The sequence below is a fragment of the Astatotilapia calliptera genome, chromosome 19 (genome assembly GCF_900246225.1).
Source record: "Astatotilapia calliptera chromosome 19, fAstCal1.2, whole genome shotgun sequence".
NCBI classification, from domain to species: domain Eukaryota; kingdom Metazoa; phylum Chordata; class Actinopteri; order Cichliformes; family Cichlidae; genus Astatotilapia; species Astatotilapia calliptera.
In genome coordinates, this window is record NC_039320.1 from 7857269 (window position 1) to 7862749 (window position 5481).

A 5481-nucleotide genomic window follows, 5' to 3' on the forward strand; every position below is an offset into this window, starting at 1 on the left:
GCCAACTCTCCCCGCTGACCCTCGGTGACAGCTGAACAGTGCTGTGCCATTCTCACAGGCTGGGAAAGTCCAGTGACAGCAGCCACCCAAGCCCTAACAGTGGCCGAGTAACCGCCAATTGCCGTCTTGGGATGGTTGAGCGTGGCCAAACTCTCCAGGACTTTGGCAGCCAGGCTGTCTTTTTGGCCCTGCTTGCAGAAAACAATCTAATTTAGGGAGGCGAGCAGAATCTGAGGTGCGGTAATTGTGCTCTGCATCAATGGGAAGAGCTGCTGCCAGGGTGCTGCTGAGTCAGAGTGAGTAAATGAACCTAACCTTGGTTCACCTACCTGTTTTATATGTGGGGTAGTTCGCTCTCAAGTCCAGCATAAATAAATATATACTGAAAAGCAAAGACAACATCTAGTCCATGTAGTTTAGATCATAACTGAAGAGCTCATTACTGCTGGGAACTGTGCATCTTTACTGGTTATAAAAGCCCGGCACCAGTAGCACATTTTCTTGACACGCTGATTTGCGATGATGAAAAAGAATAAGTAAAACATGGCGTAGGATGGAAGGCTTAGAGACAACGAAATAGGTGAGTCTGAGCTGGTTTGGATCTGGGCAGAGGACATCTAAGGACAGGGATGCCGGAGATGGGGCCAGGCAAGAGGAGAGGAGCAGTACGGATGGAGGAAGATGAAGAGGATGGGAAGAGGAATGCATGATTCCCAACAGGAAGTGAAAATGAAAAGGGCACCTCACTCTAGAATCAAGCACGAAGACAGATGTGACCTATTGAATGAAAAGGAAATGCCAAAATGAAAGGTGTCTAGCAGCTCTTCTAACTCTGCACTGAACTTTAAAACTTTGTCTTAACTGTAAAATATCTAAGCAGTAAAACTATATTTAAATATTTGCAAAATCTCATCGTCTCTCCTTTCAAAACAGTACATCACATTAAGGACATAATGGTTCCTTTTCAATGCTACAGTTCATCACGGCTCATACAGATGGTTTTGTAATATCTTGCCAGCAGTAGTCCAGTATATGCTCTCAGATTTGATATCATATACGCTAATGTAAGGAGCATAAACTGTCCTTTATTCTGCATGCGTGTAAATTATGATAATGTAAACAGTGAAGTGAAAGCACTTTGCATGTGGCCCATGGCAGAGATCAGCAGTGAGTGATGGTAATGCTCCGAAACATAAACCCAGAGCTCCTCTGCTTTCTTGTCTGACCAGGACAGAAAGTTTAAAGATTTCAAATCACAGTTACGGGTGATGCACAAGGAGTCATGGCGGTCTGCGTCTTTCTGTTACTAAAGTGAAAGTCCTGTCTGGTCACCAAGGAGCAGGGCTCGGTGCACATAATGACGCTCTTATCTCTATGTGGAAACCAAAGCAAACAAAAGAGGCAGCGGCGAACAGACTCACGTACTCCCTGAGGAGTTATGTCAGATGGACACTGATGCATTCACTCCCTGTTTGTCAGAGCAGTTGCGTTCAGGAGTAGCAGTTGCTGGATTATCTGGGCGTGGTGCTGATGTCATGTTTTGTTCCATAAAGTGAAACCTTGCTGCAGCGGACATAAACCCATGCATACACTTCTCTGCTTCTTCAGATTCCTTTACTTCTGTTGTCATGAATCATTTCTCCAGGCGGCCTATCTGAAGATGCAAAATCACCTTAACGTGCACGCGCTCTGCAGCTAACCCAAAGCTTTGAACTTTTTCTCATACTTATTTGTGACAATCAGCATGAATGAGCGCAAAGAAAAACAAAGCCCATTTGTTTGACAGGCCTCTTCCTCCTCACATATGAAGTCATTCCTCTCCGTTTGGTATCGGAGAAGAAGCTCTAGCCAAACTGAGGTCATGAGAAGGTTATTTTGATTGGATGCCATAATTCCCACACCCAGAATGAAGTCATGTGGTGGGATTCTGTGAGGAAGAGGTTTGTTATGATTTCAATCTGTACACAGAATGCCCGGAGGACGGTGGGCCCGTCAGGGCGCTTTGGGCTGTGGTTGTTATGAAATATGTGGGCTGGTGGAAGGAGCTGCCATTCCTGTACGATGTGATCAGAGCGAATCGCACTCACGTCTGATAAATACAAGATGGGTGATAAAATTTTGCTATAAGATGTCAGCTTCATGACCCAGGTGGAAGCAAAAGTCTTGGTTTGAGGTTTAATCGAGGGAAACGTAGGCAGAGAAGATAACATGACATCTGCACTGTATGATGTTACATACCAGACTCTATTATGTAAGTCTTTCATATCTCCATTTTTCACGCCGGTCTTTCCCATCCAACGGTCACGGCTGTCTTCACATCACTCCACCAGCATTAGCGAGTCTCTCTTCACTTCTACTTCTTCTGATCAGCCGTCACCTCGGCTCTCCCGGGTCGTTTTTAGGTTTGGCCTCGCTGAAGGATGCTGATGAGCTGTCCAAGCAAAGTGAGATTAGGCTAAACTGAGAAAACAGAGACAGTCGTATTCTGGGCCTGAAGCCATGAAGGGACTGAAGATGTTTTTAGATGAAGGGATGAAAAGACAAAGAGAACGGCACTGATGTGCAAACCTAAGGGACAGGAAATGCAGGGGGAAATGCACCAGTCCTGCTTGAAAGCATTTTGAAAAATTGTAAAATAATCTACAAGACATTTTGTAACACAGCTGTGGCTCAGTTATTCAACACTGCCTGGTATAAGGTGACCGAGAGTTCCACTTTAGGCAGTCATGTGATTTATGCCAAAACTTTAATCTGCATAGTTTTTTGTTTAAGCTTTCAGGAATGCATTCAAATGACCACAGTGTAAGAAAAAAGCTGATGGTTTCTGCATGATCCAAAAAGTGTTGCCTGAAGATTTGAATGACCTGTGGCAACACGAAAAGTGAACCTGGAACGCTTAGAACAGGTGAAATTCCAAGAGAAAGCTTCCAGAGCTACAATAAAAATATTTTGCCAACTGTGTTTCTGCATAAAATTAAAAATATTTGTTAGCGTACTGCTACCTGACACATGCACATGAGCAGGCTGCTGGAGGTCACTTCATGGAGCTCTGGTTCCATGTGCTCCTCCTGTTGCCAGGTTATTGGCCTTCTACGGCCCTGTCCAGCTCTCTTCCTGATATCCTCCACACTATTGTGACTGTGCTGTGAGACACAGATGGATGTACGGAGAGGTAATTCCATGGAGTTCTGGCAGTGCCTCCTGTTTCTCCTCACACAAAAGAGCAGAGAGCAGTCATGCTGCCGGGTCGATGGCCTTCTACAGCCCCGTGCAGCTTCCTATGGTCTGTGGCCTCCATCTGCCAAATCCCTCCCTTTCTGCAGGTTGTCTTGTTGCTGCCTCTTTGGTGCACCTGTTGCCACTTTCATTTACACCAAAGCACATGAAGGTTTCTGCTTCCTAACTGAACAGATTGACATCCCTGAAGTTTAGCTGACTTTTGAGTGTTATCTTCATTTTAATTCAATTTGATTGGTTTGGTTTAGGAAGACAATCTTTGTTAGCTGCTACTTGCTGAAAGGTTTAAAACATAACCCTTCATAACATAACAGATTGTTGATCCTTGAGTTTTTGAAATGATTAAACTAAATATGTCTGACAGACCAGCTGAGCCCCTTTGTCTCTAAGCTAACGGGTATTTAGCTGTAGGTACATGTAACAAGAAAGCAAATACATTTACCTTCCAAAATAGCTGCTTTACTCACTGCCACCAATCAAAGACAAACCTCAGTTATTTGTTAAAGGATATATAATCAGATTAACTTCCCTGCAATGACAAGCAAGCTTTCAGTATTTGAATTCACGTAGGAAACCTTTTTACAGTAAGACTGCTCACCAAACATCTTATGGTAAATTATCCAGAAAGGGCCAGCACGTCTCAGGATACCACAAAAATACCACACCACATGTATCCCAGGATCACATTCATCACCACAGGAATTCCTCTGCTGAAGTACAGCTACCTCTTTCATGTGGTGCTGTATCACAGGAATTCCAGTACGGCCGATGTTTGGTCTGTCTGTGTAAAGTCTGTTTGTATTTTTCGCTTCCAAACACAGAAATTGTGACCTGGCATAAAAATGATAAATGTAACATAATTTTTCTTTCATAAGAACAATGAAAATGACATCACGCTGCTGTTTGAGTCAAACTACTCATCAAAAGACTTCTAGAGCAATTTGAAGGTGGTTTACTGTAAGCTTGGACGTAGATCATGTTTGACACCAAATTTCAGCTCAGTAAAAACGAAACAACATAAACAGAAAATCAGTCACAGGCGTCACCTTTGCCAAAAACTGGCATTCATGCAGTCTCAGACCAAAGCGACTCTTTAATTTAAATTAAAAAAGTAATAGTAAGACCATAGCACTCAGTGGAATCCAGTGTTGCCATGATAAACAGGGTATTCATAAGAGCGTGCATCTGGTTTCACTTTTTGGGCTTTTAACCCTGCTGAACTTGTTACATCACCCGTAACACATCCAGATAAATATAGGGGAATAATACTGACTCAACTGTGAATTATCATCATAACAGAAGTTATTGCTGTACATCTCTTGTGGTTTTTGTGGTTATTGATGTGAGCCTGTGTCTAAAGCCTAAATTGGCTGGGAAATTACATGCTGTTAAGTATTTCTGCCTTTGTTTTTCTTCTCGTGTTCCCATTCTGGTGATGAGTTACCCGCTCAGAAATGTTAATTACTTATGTTTCATTTCCTGTGTGTCCTGATCACACACTATAGAGCTGCATTGAGGAGGTGATTCTCTCTCACACACCCTCCTGCTCCCAGACTGTAACAATATTCAATAAAGTTTGAGTCCAGCTCACACAAACGATTAAAAAAAGTGATTGATATTTTCTGGCACAATCCAGTTTAAAGTAGTTTCCATAGCAGCAAACGCAGCATGACTCTCACCCACCGACACCGCCGCTGGTTTTCTCTCTCAAGGTCAGCCCCAGCAGGAGTCAGGACTGCCAGTCATGTGCCAGACTTTCTGGAGGGGAAGGGTATTTCCATATGAGGCTCAGATGCCTATGAGCCAGTGTGTCTCATGAACAGAGGAGGGAGACTGCAGGGCCACAGGGTTCATTCCAGACAACAGCTGGGCATCACTCAGTGTCACAAAATACTCAGACAATGAATAAATATCCTACAGAGCTCTAATAGAAGCATATAGCCTGCCCATCAATGGAAAGGATTCAACAAGTTAAGAATGACTCTCCCATCTTTTGCTCTTTTAAAAGCTACATTTGGATTTTTAGGGTTGTAGATTCTCTTTCAGATCTTATTAAGAGAAGAAATGGTGTAAAATTAGGACTACATGAACCACCAGGTGCCACTGTGTGCGCTGAAATGTCTCCCCCTTCTGGCGAAGAGGCGTCATTCATCAACACCAGCCGCCCTGTCAAGGGCACAGTGGAGCTCCGCCTACTTTAATTTGATTGGGTGATACCGGTGTTCGACGAAGTTTATTGGATAT